This window comes from Gopherus flavomarginatus, chromosome 21 (assembly GCF_025201925.1).
Source record: "Gopherus flavomarginatus isolate rGopFla2 chromosome 21, rGopFla2.mat.asm, whole genome shotgun sequence".
NCBI classification, from domain to species: Eukaryota; Metazoa; Chordata; order Testudines; family Testudinidae; genus Gopherus; species Gopherus flavomarginatus.
In genome coordinates, this window is record NC_066637.1 from 9,071,427 (window position 1) to 9,088,972 (window position 17,546).

Below are 17,546 nucleotides of genomic sequence, written 5' to 3' on the forward strand. Positions count from 1 at the left end.
TGTGTCTTTTTGGACAATAGTTCCCTCTCTTGCTGATTGAACAGTTCCAAGAACCTCTCCCCTGCTACTCCTCATGAGCTTGTTTATCTCTTTGTCAGCCCACCGAGGTCCCTAGAAGACCCCTTTCCAGTTCCAGAAAGAGAAAGGCAAGGGGGAACCTTTAATAATCCACACGGCCAAAAATGCAAAAAAAAAAAAAAAAAAAAAAAAAAAAAAAAATACAGGGAGCCAACACAATCCCAAGAGTTAATGGCCAGGGACAGGAAAGTGGAGTCCTGCTCACATGCTACATCTGAGCAAACACTGCCTGGGCCTCCCTTCCACTCCAAGGTGAAATGCCCACTTGGGTGCAGAGTGCATCCCCTATGCTACCAGGGTGAATCAGGCCCCACGCATCTCAGTTTGAGTCTCTGTCAACCGGCTGCATCCATCTGATTAAGGATTATGTAGCGGTTGAATGGGGTGGCCAGATATCCATTTAGGAGTAGCTGGTTGAGACACCAAACTCATTTCACCCATGACACAAGCCAAGAGTGAAGTCTAAAGGCATGTCTACACACAAAAGTTAATCAGAAATGAGGTAGAGTATGAATTGAAAGTGGATTTAACTACTTCCAACTAACTCCACATGTGGATGCTCTAATTCTGGAACAACAACGCCAAGACAATGGGGTCCTGGTCTCTGACTACGGCCTAGGCACTACAGTAATATGAATAACATTAATAACAAAAGTGTCTCATCCCAAATTAACTTAATCCCCCATTTATTCTGGAATCAGACCATCCACACCCACAGTTAATCAGGAATAACTCTCTGTGTAGACAAGCCCTAAGACTCCAGAACTGAAAAGCCAGTGCACTAACATACTGTTCCACCCCACCTCATCCTCCGGTGCCTTGGTCTCTCAAAGCCACACTGGATCCCGTCCCAACTAAGAACTAAATCCTTGCACTCTTCTTGTTTTTAGCCACTATACCAGGTTCACATTGTTCCCAGGAGAACATTGCTGGGAGAATCCTATAGCTCCATTAGTGTAAGTGCATGGGTGTCTGCACAAAGAGATGCAGTCCTGCATTGTGTCCTAAACATTGCCAGATAGAGTGTTTGTCTACATAGCAATCAGAAGCTTTGATCCAGATTAAATCAGTTTATGTAGGTCTACATGTGTTGCAGTCACCCCTCTCAATTTCAGTGTAGGCCTAGCCAGAGGCTCATCCTGATCTCCAGTAGCAGGGAGTTCCCCAGCAGAGGGGCCTCCCCAAAGACATCCAGCCCTGGCCCCCAAGACTCCCAGCCTCTGGCAGCCCGGGCAGGCCCTTTGTAGCAGGTGTGCACATGGGCTCCCCCTGCAGGACAGTGATGGAGCGGGGAGTCGAGGCAAGGTGTGGCTGCCCAGCTAGGAACATCTCATTTTACCGCAGGGAGCGGGAAGAGAGCCAAGGAGCCGAACACATTGCTGGTAGTGCGACAGGGCTCGGGGAGCCAAGACTCCATATATTGTGCTGTCTATTTACGGCCTGTCAGGGGAAAGCACGTTCCCACACTTCTTGGCACCCTTCTGCAGCACCTTTCAATTAAATGAATTGCTCCAGTGAATTTACTCCCTGTCCATTAGGCCCATCTGACTCAGGCTCTCGCTGTCTGTCCCTTGCTCCAAAAAGGTTCATTTGTGAAATTGGTTTAAGAAAAGAAAATAAGGTTTGACTGCACCAAAGCCTCCCTACCCCCACATAATACACCACATCTTGCAGCCTCTGCAGGATTTGCATCTTTAGCTCTCTGAGAGCAGAGCCTTGCGACACGGATGAGCAGTGGGGCTCTCTGAAGTGATTCTCATCACCAGAGGCAGAAGGGTAGGGGACGTGTATGTGATGCAGACAGTGGGGAGACTATATGTGCCATAGAACATATACACACACGGATGCAGACATGCATCCACAGCCGCAAGACAGATGACGGGCCATGTTAACTCCAACGGAGATGAATGCATGATCACTAAGGTTTCAAGAGGTTATATTGTAGTGACCTTTCACTGAATTCATCCACAAGATCAATGGAGACATACTGGGAACGAACTCTGCCCATTACAATTTATAAGGCCGTGCTCCTCGCTGTCATTTACATCAGTGCAGGGTTGGTGGAAAATAGTCATGTTCCCCCCGTCACCCACCCAATCCCAATCTAGTAGTGTTGCACTTTTTTGTGCACAGGGGTAAGGCAGTGGAGAATCAGGTTGATCTTGGGGGAAAATATATATTATGCTTTTCAAGTCAAGTGGTTTCCCAATTACTTGGCTGTTAAAAAAATCCTCACTTTTCTGTGTTCATAAAGGTTTCTTTGTCAGCAGCTCAAAAACAGCTGCTCCCAGAGCTCCAGACATGTTCAGACACATAAACTTCACTGAGGAGGCAGGCCATATACAAAGGCAAACAAATCTCAGTTAAGATCTTAAAAATGATGAACTCTGAAAACCCTAGCTCTAGTCACACATGCATGACTCCGACTACAGACCTACGTACATCCCCGGATGCATGTCAGACACACACACCTAGGACACAAAGAGGCACCAAGTCTTTCTTGGCCTTTTTTTTTTAATTATTATTTCTCCCTATTTTAGGCCCCAATTCAGCAGCCCACCTCTATTCCCAGCACTTAAGAATATGCTTAACTTTAGACACATGCTGCAGTATTTTTCTGAACGGGAACCTCAGTGAATCAGAGCCCAGGAGGCAGTATGGAGGAATGGTGCCCTGCCCAGAGAGGGCCAGGGTAGGCTTGGGAAGATTTCCAGTTTCATTGGCTCATGTTGCTCTTCCCTTCATTAGCTAACTTTAACACCCTGTTCAGACAGTCTATACAGGCTGAGGCACCTTTGTCTGCCCTTTTCACCCCACTCTGAGCACTGATCCTTATTCATAGATTTAAGGCCAGAAGGGACCAGTGAGATTTTCTAGTCTGACCTCCTGTATAACACAGGCCATAGGACTTCCCTGAATTAATTCTTGTTTGAACTAGAACATCTCTTTTAGAAAGGCATCCCAATCTCGATTGAAAAATGGTTAGCGATGGAGAATGCATAACCACCCTCAGTAAATTGTTCCAATAGTTAATTGCCCTCACCATTGAAAACGTGTGCCTTATTTCCAGTTTGAATTTGTCTAGCTTCAGTCTCCAGCCTTTGGATCTTGTTATATTTGGGTCTGCTAGATTGAAGAGCCCTCTATTATAAAATTTCTGCTCCTCATGTAGATGCATAAGGACTGTGATCAAGTCACCTCCGAACCTCCTCCTGGTTCAGCTAAACAGATTGAGCTCCTTGAGTTTATCACAATCAGGCATGTTTCCCACTTCTTTAATCATTCTTGTGGCTCTTCTCTGAACCTGCTCTAATTTATCAACTTCCTGCTTGACTGCTGAGCAGCAGAACTAGACACAGTATTCTAGCAGCAGTCACACCAGTGCCAGATAGTCTCCTACTCAGTAGTCCCGTTTGTTAATCTAAGGATTGCATCAACCCTTTAGGCCACAACACTGAAATGGAAGCTCATGTTCAGCTGATTATCCACCATGACGCCCCAAGTCTTTTTCTGAGTCACTGCTTCCCAAGATAGAGTCCTCAAAGAATAGTCTACATTCTCTGTTTGTAGATGTACAACTTTACATGTGGCCCCATCAAAAGGCACCCTGTTTGCCAGGGCCCAGCTTACCAAATGATCCAGATCACTGTACCAATCAGTAACCCGCCCTCTTCGTTATTATGTTATTTACCCCCCTTCAATTTTTGGGTCATCTGTGAACTTGATCAGTGATGATTTTATGTTTTCGTCCAGGTCACTGTTAAAAGTGATAAATAGCGCAGGGCCAAGAACTGACCCCTAGGGATCACTACAAAACACACCCAAGCATTAGAAATTGGAGGCCATGTTTTGAAGCTTGTGGTCAGAGCTGAATTCATCCCACTAGATCACAAACCTTAAAAATCACATCACCCTAGTTTCTGAAATACTTCTCCCCACTCCATTTCAGTTCTGGCACAACTTTAATTGTCAGCCTTGAATGAGCTGCTGTACCTTGAAACCAATAGATTACACCATTCAAAAGCAGCTCGGAACCCCCCCAGCTTTCCAGGCCCAAGAAAAGGTCATCTCCAAAGCTAGCGGTTTGTGAGCCATTGGTTGCTGAAGCAGAGATCGAGGATAAGAAGAGGGGTCAGAATGGTGCCTACACTTTGAGACTAAACTTTGCCCGGCATTGGTCCTGGACCCAGAAGTCAGAAAGAAAATGTTACATTTCTTGCCTGCAACAGTCAGAAATAATGAATTGGCATAGGAAACTTCCTAGAGGTTTTTAAGGTCCAGCTTGACTGAGCCCTGACTGGGATGATTTAGTTGGGTTGGTCCTGCTTTGAGCAGGGAATTGGACTAGATGACCTTCTGAGGTCTCCTCCAACCCTAATCTTCTATGAAAAAGCAGACCTGCTCCTCTCATGTTGAGGTCTGCTGACAGAGGTCTTGGCATGAGTTTCGCCCTGTCTGGCCAAGCCTAGACAAAGATCTCTCAGTGCAAAGTTTTTCCACCTCTGCTGGGGTAGCTCACGTTTTCTTTGCTGGTGAGAAAGGCAGAAGACTGGTCCCTGGGAAGATCTGACTCCTCTTTCAGAGGAAGTGGGTTTTACTAAGTGCTTTCCTTGGGTCAGCTAATGGCATAGTCATTACCCCCCTACACACACACACAGGTGCTGGAACTAGGGTGCTGTAGCACCCCTGGCTTGAAATGGTTCCCATCATATCCAGGGTTTACAGTTTGGTTCAATGGCCCTCAGCACCCTCACTATACAAATTGTTCCAGCCCCCTGCTCCTCCCAAAAAATTGGAAGAAAAATTGAGGCTGAGCCTGAATTAATATGGCTAAAGTAAAAGGCTGGCTTGAGACTCTGGCAGCCTTAAGGCATCTATGAAATGAAATGCAATAAACCTTTATCAAGAGGAGCGCAAAGACAATGCCAAGAAGCAGTAGATAGACATCACTCACACGGATGGAGATATTGACCCACCATCATATTGCTATTTCACCAAGGAAGAAACGAGGATCCCGGAGAAGAGACTAGTCAAGTAACTAATGCACTGACCTGATGGCATCCAGGAAGCCTACAGAAAGGAGAAAGGGAAAGATTGTATGGGGGCTGCTTAGCCTCAATTCACCTGCTTAGCACACCTGGAGATACCAAATCAAACAGATCCCAGGAGGGAAGGTTTTATTAACACAGAGACTCTGTCCCAGTACATGCACAGAAGACCTCTGAGGCTTCCTCAAATAACAGAAATGTCTTTCATCCAGCAATTCCTTATCCCTGTAGCTCCCACTTTGCTGAGGAAAAGGCTTAACCTATATATCCTGCTTCCTCTCCCACCAGGCCTCACTCTCAATCATATGCCCTCACCAGGGAATGTGGTGAACACCTGGCCTTAAGGGGCCTAAGACCATGTAATAGGAATGCTGGGCCCGGCCAGAGCCTTAAAGGTCCAGCAGTCAATGACAAAGACTTTCTGCGGTGCACTGGATGGTCACCAGGCTTCACTGGGTTAAGTATTGGTGAGTGCAGGAGAAGAGTTATTTCTTTTTGGTTACAGGAATTCACTGCAATGGAATCCATTGGCCAAAGAGTGTGCAAAGAACAGCAAGCGGCTGATCAGTGATTGCCAAGGAACTAGGACTGTGGGAGGAGTAGGGTTGTGGCAACAGGCCAGGTAGGATGTTGGGTGTGGAGTGGTTTGTCCAGCGGTCCAAAGTGAATTCAAAAGGCACAACTGCACTCACTAAGGAGTTAATTCAGCTACAACTTGCTGATGAAACCTGCCCCCAAAGCTCCACCCATACAACTTCCCACTAGGCAGGATACCAGGTGACAACATATTCAGCCAGTGAAATACAAGCCAGATTCATTGCCTGTTCTGAACAAGTTCTCATTGGCTGGTTAGCAAGCTGGAGGGTGGGGCACTATTAAATAGCACCTTCTTGGAGGCAGTGAACCCTGCCTTAGTCTCCAAAGGAAAGTCTTGATTTTGATGGGTCCCTGGCCTGCTCTCATGGAAATCAATAGGAGGTTTGCTACTGACCTTATTGGGAGCAGGATCAGTCATTTTATGGACTGGGTAGAGGACCAAGTGTTTCATTATTGGAAAGGATCTGGTTTGCAGTTCTCTAATAACCCATAATCATCAACAATGGCAGCCCGGGTGGAGGGGGAGGGTTGCTAACTTGTTCTCAGGCTGGTTATTCTAAAAAAAAAAAAAAATCACCCCTATCATGGGAGAAAAGTGAAGCTGGGAAAAACACTATAACTAAGCCTGAAACCCGAATAGCAATGCACTTCTCTGCTCAGTGTGCCTCAGCCTCCCGTCTGTAAAATGGGGATAAGGATCACCTCCTGGTGGGAGGCTCCCAGCCTCTAAAACCCTTTAAGATCTGCTTGGTGACCAAGACTGCTAGAGCTGCCAGCTACAACAAACATTGACAATATCACCTTACTGCAGCTGCAGTCTACACTCAGCATAATGGAAAATGGTGTTTTCTCAGGTACCTCTGCGCAGTAACCCCAGCAAATGCTGATTTCTTACAGGCCAGGGCCAGGATATTGTGATTTGGGGTTAACACACAGGCTGGAAATGATGTCATAGCTACTGGATTCTTCTAGGGGATGGACTAAGATGAATCTTTTGTCTGTGTCACGCTCTGCTACAGACTTCACTCCTTTAAACCCCAGCATGGACTGCGACAAAGGGCTTTACAGGTGACACTGCTGGGAAAGAGAAGGGACAGATTCACATCACCACCTCCAAGCACTTTTGCACTGCGGGGCTCTCTGCATGTTTCTAAAGGGGGATGTGTGTATCTTGGGCATCTTGGCAATGTCAGCACAGAAGGGGTTAATCCACTTCGTCCCCACCCAAGACTGGGAGTTCCTTGGTCACGTCCTGGGTAGATCCCCCATCAGGGCTTTGAAATGCCTGAGACTTAGACAGCCCGGGAGGTTTTATTGAGAACCGGTGGATGCTGTAAAAGGACATTTCAGGGAGTCTTAGTCATATCCAGTCAGTTCAGAAGACAGCACGGAGGGTATTACTAAAGCTTCTAGATCTTAGCTCTCTAAGTGGGTGTTAGGGCCAGATTCTGAGCTAGGGCTGAACTGCACACAGAAAGAGTCAGGGCTGGGGATTAAAAAATGGCATAGTCTTCATTTTTGCACTGCCTTGATCTAGATGCTGTTCTGGGCAAGCAGGTCCTATTGTGCCATGGTAGAGCAGCTTGAGGGCTGCTCTAACTTACCTCTTGCTGCAACACGTATAAGGAGCTGGAAACACAGCCAAGAGTCAGTCTGGTCTATAGATGCCACAGCCACAGCCCGTTCTTTCTGGCCACACCCTTATTACCACAGAAAGGAGGGGTGGCTGCCCCAGCTGTGGTTCCCAGTACGTTAGGGTGATCCTCTCTAGGTTGGTTGAGCCAACCGCATGATCAGAATACAGAGTCATTACAAAGAATCCTTTTGCAAATTAATTAAAGCTCCCAGGACCTGGGACAATTTGCCTTTCCAATTAGAGTAATGAATCTGTCCCATTGCCAAGAGCTGAACCTGCAGCCTGTCAAGCAGCTGATTTCTGACAATGGCCATTGCTCTTTAAGTGATGCTGCTGAAATGTTTGCTCTGGTGCGCAAGCCCCCTCCAGCCTGCCCCTTGCATGAAGCCAAAATGTTTATGGGCTCTCAGGGTACATCTACCTAGCTCACAGCTGATCAAAGCAAAGGGAAATCCCATACCTGCTGCAGGGCTGTTTGCCAGACTATCCCCTAAACATGCAAAGCAAAAGTGCATTTGTAATTGGATAAGCCATAGGGAAGCTTTGATAGGGTGCAGAGGTGTGAACTGGTCCAGGTGATTAAGGGGTTAATATTGGTCCAGTGGTCTCGCACAGGTTCTGTGAGGAAGGCTATAGAAGGGGGTGCGCTGGAAACAGAGGAGGGAGAAGGAGGGTTTGCTGATGGTAGGACTGGGACAAAGCCCATGCTGCAGAGTTTTCCACTCCCTTTCTGATTTAGCTATTTTACGTCTTTGTTATTGGACCAGGTTTTGCTGATGGCAGCTGGGTTTTTTCTGATCCATCCTTCCACCAGCTCATGTCTAGGGGTGAGATTTCCAAAAGCATCTAGATGATTTAGGAGCATGTGTCTCACCAAAAGCCAAAAGGACGTGTGCTCCTAAATCATGTTGGTACTTTTGGGCTGGCTGGTTTAAATCTAGCTCAGGACAGTGGTGACTAGAACCTGTCACCACCTGAGGGTTGCTTGGTGACCTGTACTGCAGTGAAAGAGGTGTCAGCGCTGGTGCTAATAGACAAGTGCCCACCCACAACACAAGAGGTATTGCCACCACTGGCTCCCTTGACAACCTCAGCAGGGAACCAAAAACCGAACAGACCACAGAGGCTGAGCAATCTTCTCAACTCAGTGCTTATCCCTGCAGGGCAAAGGCACCCTTGGGTGCAGGAAAGCTTGTACTGGGTTGCCTCTGCTGTTTGTATTCTGGACAAAGGGATCTTCACTGTCTGGCAGTGTAAATCCAGTTTTAAAGGAGTAGCACAGGATTTAGCAACTCAACTCCCATTCAGTTCCTAGGGGGGAACCACATATAGGCCAAGCACATTGCATCATGAAGTCACGGCATTGGAGATGTACTGCTTGAAGGAGGCTGGAGCTCCCTGCCTTCTGCTCAGTTGCATGGGTGTTTCTCTTGAACACAGGTGCTCTCAGAGAATCAGAGCTCTTTGCTGATGCAGCAAACAGTGGAGCAGTTCAAAGTGGCCCCTGGTGGCTAGAAGCTGTGATGCAAGATAAGTTTACAACTCAGCAAAAAGGAAAGTTCAACTCTGTTCCACTAGACTTTGGAGCTCAGCTGGAACCCACAGAGGCAGGGGTTTGGCTCAGTGCTGCCCGTAGGCACAGCAGGCAGCCTTCTGCCTTGGCATGCACAAACACAGCAGGCTTCTTAGCGTCAGGGGCACTACAAGACAGAGGAGTCTATGTTATGCAGATTTAGGCATGGTACCTTACTGCATAGGCCTGCAGCAGACACAGTGTAATAGTTCTATAGCACCTTTCATCTATAGTTCTCAGAGTGTTTTAGCAAGGGGAATAAGGGTCATTGTCCCCATTTCACAGATGGGGAAACTGAGGCACAGAGCAGGGAAGTGACTGGCCCAAGGTCCCTGGCAGAGCCCAGCTCTTCTGAATCCCACTCCTTCTCTATGGCCCATGCTGCCTCCCAGAGTGTAGCCTTGTTCATGTGTATCATCCCACAGCCTTTGGGACCACATTGTGGTGTCCCACCAAGCATGCACTGTGATTAAGCATGGGCAGGGTGACCGCAGCCCCAGTTCAGATTCTGACCTAGATGTCTGGGTTGCAGCGGACTAGGTTTACGTGCCAAGTGAGGTTGACAGCTCTGCTGGGACTGAGGCCTTTGACTGCCCAAGCCCTTTGACCCACCTCACATTGTGCTGGATTGAATCATTCCAGACTGGGTCAAGTTTGATTCAGAACCAGCTCGTCCAACTTTACTCAAGAGGCTGTAGATTATGGTGCAATGATTTATCGACATCTACATACACCGACCCCATGGTTTTCTGCCATCATGCACACAGACAGCATAGGGAATAAACTGATTTCTTCTTCAAACATGCAGGCTTGCTAGCTCAAGAGAACAGAGCTGTTACAATACACAGGTCTAACCTATTCCAGCCAGCAGGGGGCAATAGTGCCTCACACACAGTGTGGGGAAAGATAGGAAAAGGCTGCCTCCTGCTATATGGCCTGGGCTATGTTCTCCCAAGCTGAGCAGGACTGGGGCTGGTTAGTATTTGGAGGAAAGACCCGGGGTTTCTCCTCTCAGGATCAGTTCTGGCGATTCAAGAGAGGTGCCCTGCTCTCCAAGGCTGCACTGTACTAGGGTCTCGCTAGCAGTGTGAGGGAACGTACCCCACAAAGAGCCACTTTGCCTTTCACTGCAGCGGGTAACCAACCAAAGCTCAGGATAAGCCAACCTTTCCCCTGACCCCGGTTCTGGATTTATTATTTCCTCAGACTTGTTATTTAAACAGGAGTGCCTGAAAGAAAGACATTTGAGTCCCATCATCAGGGGAATGACTTGATAAAGACAGAGGTCAGAGGAGTATGACAGCTGCCCTTTGCCAAACAGTATGGAAACCGGATGTAATTGATACGGTTTCGACAGTCCATGAGTGGTCAGAGGAAGTTACATAACACAACATGCCAGTTCACACGAGGAAATAACTTAAGTGTACTTCTGTTCCCAGCACGTGGTTTTCCCAGCTTTCCAAATAAGAAGGAACTGGTAGTTCTTGCCTGTGTACACAACAGTGCCATTGGGGAGACCAGGTGCCAAATTTGGGATTAGGGACAACACAAGCTAGTTAGCTGCTTTTAACTCCCTCCTTGTCCGGCACTTCATCTGAGTCAGGGCAGCACCTTCCCTTTGCATTAGGTTGTCAGAGGTATCTCAGCTCAGTAGCTCTCACCCCATTCAACAGAGCATGTGGGGGGCGGTGGGGGAAAGGAGTAGGACCCTTGCATTTGAGAAGTAGCCATGGTGGCAGACAAAGCAGCGAGACAAGGAATGCATCTTCATTCATTCTCCTCTCAGTTTTTCCACACTTACTTAGTTTACATTTTGTGGTTTAGATCCCTGCCTCCCACTGCCCGTCAGGCACCCACACACCCAGGTTTCCAAATGGTGCAGACTATAACAGAGACACACACAAGGTGCTCTCTCCTGAAGCTGGTTCTGAAAGGGATTCAAACCACCCAAAGCCTGGTCTGTGCAATGGCTCCATCTAGTTTTAAAACTGGTTATGGCAGAACAGGTCTCAGAACTGGTTAGAATATTGAGGGAATTCTGCCAGAGTAGATCCAGGTCTTTCCTTTTGTTCTGAGTCTAAAATAAAAGCCATTCCGACAGACAGAATGCAGAGAGAATAAACACAAGAATCCTCCATCAGCACAGCCTTCTGTGGCAGCAATGTCAATGAAAGCATCAGGAGAGATGTACGTGGGCAGAAGGTAAACTGATGAAGTCATTGAACCAGACAAGCTGGGCAGAGCACGTTCAGTTTTAGCTTGACTGTTCTCACATCATCCCTCTACTGCTCACAGATGTGCTCTCTGCTTTGTGATGTGATGCTGTATTTTTGTGCAAGGTCAGAGCAGACCGAGAATCCAGTTAGACTCTGCAGTTGGAGATTATCCATGCAGTGACTGCAGTGTTCTGTACCTCAAGCCAAAGCACTAGGAAATATACTTCTACTGGTGCTGCTGCTGCTTAGCATTTGCATAGCAGATGCTGTATTAAATGATGATGATGATTTGCCTTGTGATCGTTCCCGGCAGCTCCAGTGAGAGGCCAGAACCTCATTGCGGTAGGCTCTGTACAAACTCAAAACCAAAAGACAGCCCCTGTCCAAAGTACTTCATGAAGCTAGGTAACATTCCTAGCTCCTTCTTATAGATGGGTAACTGAGGCTTGGAGCAGTTAAGTGACTGACCCAAAGCCCCACAGTGAGTCAGCCGCAGAGCTGGGAAAAGACTCCAGGTCTCTAGACATCTTCTGTGTTCAGTCCTGCACTGGGGAGATGGACTGAATTACTTGATAGGTCGTTTCCACCTCTGATTTCCTACAAGTCCTATGCAAAACATAAAGACTATAAATACATGAGCGTTTGCGACAAAGGGGTGTGTTACAGGACTCATTACTGTGGAACAGGGCCCTCAGAGCAAGCCCTAGCATTGCACCATGGCCTGCTCTCCAGCCGAGCCACTGTAAAGCATCCAGCCCCTTCCAGGAGAACAGAGTCCATTAGTCCAGTGGCTCTCCACCTTTCCAGGCGACGGTACCCCTTTCAGGAGTCTGATTTGTCTTCTGTACCCCCAAGTTTCACCTCACTTAAAAACCACTTGCTTACGAAGTCAGACATAAAAATACAGAAGTGTCACAGTGCACTGTTACTGAAAAAATGCTCACTTTCTATTTTTGTCATATAATAAATCAATTGGAATATAAATATTGTACTTACATTTCCGTATATAGAGCCGTATAAACAAGTCATTGTCTGTATGAAATTGTAGTTTGTACTGACTTTGCTAGTGCGTTTTATGTAGCCTGTTGTAAAACTAGGCAAATATCTAGATGAGTTGCTGTCCCCCATGGAAGACCTCTGTGTAGCCCAAGGGGTACACGTACCCCTGGTTGAGAGACACAACCTTAGTCCAAGTCCAAAACACACCATCAGGGCCAAAAAGTTCCCCAGCTCCCATGGGCTCAGCTTTCAGCCTCCTTCCTTACAGGTGGGTTCCCAGCAGCAACAGCCTGTCTCGCTGTCTAATCACCAGCTTCTGGGAACCAACCACCCTGGTCAGGTCTATCCTCCTACCCAAGACCTCTGGCAGACCACAGCCTTTCAGCCAGCTCCTCATCTCAGAGCAGCTTCTCCACTCTGCTTCCCAACCAGCCCTCAATGATGGGGCTTTCTTCCTTTAAAGTCCCACATCCTCCACAGGTGTAGCAGGGTAGGATTAAAGGAGGGAGCTCACTGTCTGAAGGCCTTAAAGGGGCAGGCCACCGCAGCTGAGCAGTAGTGTGATGCCCAGAGAGGTCTGAGGAGCTGAGATACTGAGGTTTGGGGAGCAGCATAGATTACACACAGGGAAGGAGGGAGGTCTGGTTCTAGGTACAAAAAGCCTGGAGAACACCAGACATAATCTCCTTCCGTGTCTTTTCAGCTGAGTATCCAGAGAAGGGGTGTTAAATATTATGGGCCCAATTCTCTGTTGCTCTAGCGCTGGTGTCATCATTTACCCAAGTGCAAAGAGGGTGTATATGCTACCACTTCCGTTTGGTTGTGATTGTTATTATTTTAGAATGGTACACCCAGGAACCCCTCGACAAAGCTGGTTCTTTGGGGGGCAGGCACTGTACGGACAAGCAACAAAGAAGGCAGGCCTGGCCCCAGAGAGAAAACAGTCCATGTGTCAGGCAGGGCGTGGCAGATGGGACAAGTGATGGGCGGAAGGGAACTAAATAAACAGTTCAACTTTAAAATAGAAGCCCCAGCTCACCACTTGCCCAACCAGTGCTCAGGGCCGGCTCCAGGCACCAGCGGAGGAAGCATGCGCCTGGGGTGGCACATGCTAAGGGGCGTCATGCTAAGGGGCAAAAATGATAGAGCCGCCCCTGCCAGTGCTGGATCCCAGTGTTTTACACCCAGTATAAACAACCACTCAAGGGGCTGGGTGAGTGTGAGTCTGACCCCATTGCGGGGGAACTGGAGAAGTGAGGTCTGCAATGCAGTCTGTACTGGAGGATCTAGGCTGCGGTGTCGAGCCTGACCCCAGGCTCTCACTATGCGGGCCAGCCCTGCTATTGTCCATGGAAAGGAGAGCGGGTTCACAAGGAATATTTTTCTACTGGCTGAGATTCAACAACTCAGTGACTCGCCTGAAGATGCAGAGTCATCAAAGCGTCCATCAGAGCTAACCAGCATTGTCGGCTGCACAGTGGGGACAATGGGGCTGTAGCATTTATTAATCATATCCCTCCCCATTGAACCTGACCCATCCATCAGTCGCCTCGGTCTTGTGCTTTGACTTCACAGAGCCGCCAGCCACAGATCCCGCGGCTTTCCCAGTGGGGGACCAGCGGGAAGGACACACTGTTGCTGTGGTGATGCCTGTTGCTGTTTCCTGTTTCTCCAGATGTCAGCCATGTGTTTCCATAAGAACCAAGATTGTCCCCTAACCAGATGAAACCAAGGGAGCCCTTTCACTGGGACTGTAGAAACAGCAGCAGAACCTAAGAGACAAATGTAGTCTTGGGTCCTCCCCCTGCCTTTTTTTTTCCGCCTGTTCCTGTATCTCAGTGGCTGCTTTCCCACCGTCCCTCCCCCTAGAGGATTCCCATCTGGCTGGAAGATGTTTGGCCATTTTCAGCAGCTGTTCAGACCTGAGGGGTTCGATACAAAAGCCCTTCAAGCCAACGGGCATTAAATCAGAAATACACAGACCGGCTAGGAATGATACAGAGGAAGAGCATTCTGGGTCTCTAAGCACGTGTCTGGCACGTGCTGGGAACCACCCTGAATGCTCACTGAAGGCAGTGGCATGTTTCCCTCCCTGCCTGAGGTTTGCCACATGTGATCCTACGTCCCTTTTACGTAACTTGTGGGTGCCTGTGACAGGAAGTGACTTACCACACAAGGCCTCATGCTAGCGTCCCCGCAACAGTCACCCTTCTTCCAAATGCCCCGTGCCCTCGAAATCTCCCGCTGCTCAGCCCTGAGTCTTTCCTGAGCTCAGGTGGAACATTGAACTGAAAATGCCACATGGAAGGCAGGATGCGCCCACCAGACGCAGTTCACTTGTGACCTACGTTGTGTTTGAGTCATGGCCCACGGAGGTAAAGGCTAGATGGCACTATTGCCACCTCCTCGCTTATCCTTGATTATTTATATGTTTAATAGGGATGGACTGAGCAGCATTTAGAACAGGCACTTCCAGGACAGTTGCAGTTTATTAAGGGTGAGAATGACTGCTGATGATGATGATGATGAAGCCACAGCTGGACACTGTGTCCAGGTCTGGTGCCACCTTTTAGGAAAGATGTGGATCGATTGGAGAGAGTCCAGAGGAGAGCAGCAAAAATGAGAAAAGGTTGATAAAACCTGACCTATGAGGAAAGGTTAAAAAAGTGGACATGTTTAGTCTTGAGAAAAGAAGGCTTGGTGGCGGGGGAAGCTTCAGATACGTTAAGGGCTGTTATAAGACAGGGATTAATTGTTCTCCACATCCACTAAAGGTAGGACAAGAAGTAATGGGCTTAATCTGCAGCCAGGGAGATTGATATTAGGAAAAACTTTAACTCTCAGGGCAGTTAAGCTCTGGAATAGGTTTCCAAAGGAGGTTGTGGAATCTCCATCACTGAAGGTTTTTAAGGACAAATACCTGTCAGAGATGGGTTAGGTTTATTAGGTCCTGTCTCAACACAGGAGAGTGGACTGGATGACCTCTTGAGGTCCCTTCCAGCCGTACATTTCTCTGATTCTGTAATTTGCACTTTTCTATCCTTTTCACCTGAGGATCTCAAAGCACTGAATTATTTAAGTATCAAAGGGGTAGCCGTGTTAGTCTGGATCTGTAAAAGCAGCAAAGAATCCTGTGGCACCTTATAGACTAACAGACGTTTTGGAGCATGAGCTCAACGAAGTGGGTATTTACCCACGAAAGCTCATGCTCCAAAACGTCTTTTAGTCTAAAAGGTGCCACAGGATTCTTTGCTGAATTATTTAAGTAGAGTTGGCTGGAAATTTTCAGACAGAAAGTTTTTCTGTTGGAAAAAGCCAATTTGCCAAAATCTAAACATTTCCTAGGGAAGTGTCAACTCAACTTTTTTGGAAAGCCAGACAGTTTCCAGCCAGGTGGACTAATGTAGAGCTGGGATCCAGAAGCCCTTGGAGCCTTGGCTTAGAACTGTACAGGAAACCATTTTCCTATCTTGCAAAAATTTCCAAAAAAAGTTCCTGTCCCAAATCGGGACAAAAAGTCAAACTATCAAAAATGTTCACAAACCAAAAACTTGGTTTGGGTCCATTGAAAAATTTCATTTCAGTAATTTCCAACATTTCATCTAGATTTCAACTTTTTTTTTTTTTTTACTTTTTTTTTTGGCTATTCATTAACTTACAATTCTAATCGAAACGTTGTTTTGAACTGAAACATTGAACTTTTTGTTTAGAAAATGTCAAAATGGGACATTTTGACAATTCTGAAACTTTTTTGCCTCCCAACGTCTTTGAGGTGAGACATTCATTGAAGCCAGCCCTTCCCCGCAGAAAGTTTTGATTTTGACAATTTGGCATTTTCCGACCAAAAAATGTAATAAAATAAATTACCAACCAGCTCTTGCGCAGTTTCTAAGCTCCACAGCTCCCTGTAGCCAGCCTAGGGGTCTGCCAGTAGGTCTGGTAACCAAGGGAGCATGTTTCATTTTGAAAACACTTGCTCATTCCCACTGAAATAAAACAGACTCCTGCTTCCTCAAAAAATGTTGAGGTTTCAGATTTTTGTCTCGATTCAGGATGAAATTTTTCCAAAAACCTCAATTTATTTTAAGGAACTGGGAGTCCATGTCCAGGCCGGCTCTTGATTTATGCCTCACAACCCCCTTGTGAGGTGAGTCAGCATTATTATCTCCATTTTACGGAGGGGGAAACTGAGGCAAACAGGGAAACGATGACTTGCACAGACTCTGGTGGCGAGTCAGTGACAGATTCAGGAATAAATGCCAAGATTCCCAGCCCCTTCCTCTTAGCCACACCGTGTCCCTGTGTTGTGCTGCTTTAAATGAGACCCATGGAGACAAAGAGATCAATTTTAGATCCAACAAAAACACACAAGCATATGCCAAATGAATCACAGACTGCACAACACAGAAGTCTAGTGGGATCTAGCTTCCTTGCCAGTGCACAGACCACTTCCATGGCAGGGACCCACCCGCCTCTTCCCACAGTGTGCAAGGTTATAAAGAATCACACACCAGAGTGAGGCATTGTGTCACTCGGCCTTTTTGTCAAACTGGCCAATTTTTTTTTCCCAAGTCTAGCTCCATTTCAGGCGTGTGTTTGAAACGTGCACAGCACATTGCATGCAAGCCTCCCACAAGAGTCACATATGCTCCCCATACGGGCAGCTCCATAACTCCTTTGGGAGAACAGGGGCACACGGAAGTCCCTTTTAGAATGATGCCAGCACAGCTCTCTGTATCTCTGGGCTGGGCTGTGTCTGCACGGTCCCTGTGCTCCCTGGCCCTTGAGGTCTGTCTCAGGGGGACATTCTTAATCCAGTTTTGCATCACGAAGGAACTACATATTTCTCTCCCCTTCCCCATCCACCTTTTGCTGCCATTTGACCTTTGGGCTGCGGAAGCCACTCAAGATCTGTGGTTCAGAGGAGGCTTAACCTTCCCTTCTGCAGGGATTGTGTGGGCAGGCTAGCTGTGCAAACAGGCAGAGAGGGGAAACCCAGGCAACAGGTCAAAGGTTTACACAAAGCATCTAAGATAAATAAGAAACGACTGGAGATGGGGGCTGGGAGAAACATAAACCTCCAGCCACAGTAAACCCACTCACTCAGTCACAGACACAAAACACTCAGCCAAACCTCCACAAACAGAAATCTCCCCTGGCAATTTTGGCCTCTATTGCTGTATTGGGCCAAACCAAAACCCTAGAGACAAGCCAGTGCCTGAGTCCTAAAAACGACTGCCAGAGCAGCATCAGACTGGAAGCACGTACCAGAAGTGGTGCAACATGCCACAAAGTGCCAGTGTTTCAGGCCTTCTGGCACCACTCAAGTGCTGAGCCGAGCACCCAGAACTTGGGGAAAGTTTGCATCCGAAACCAGACTTGGCATCTGGCCCCTGTCT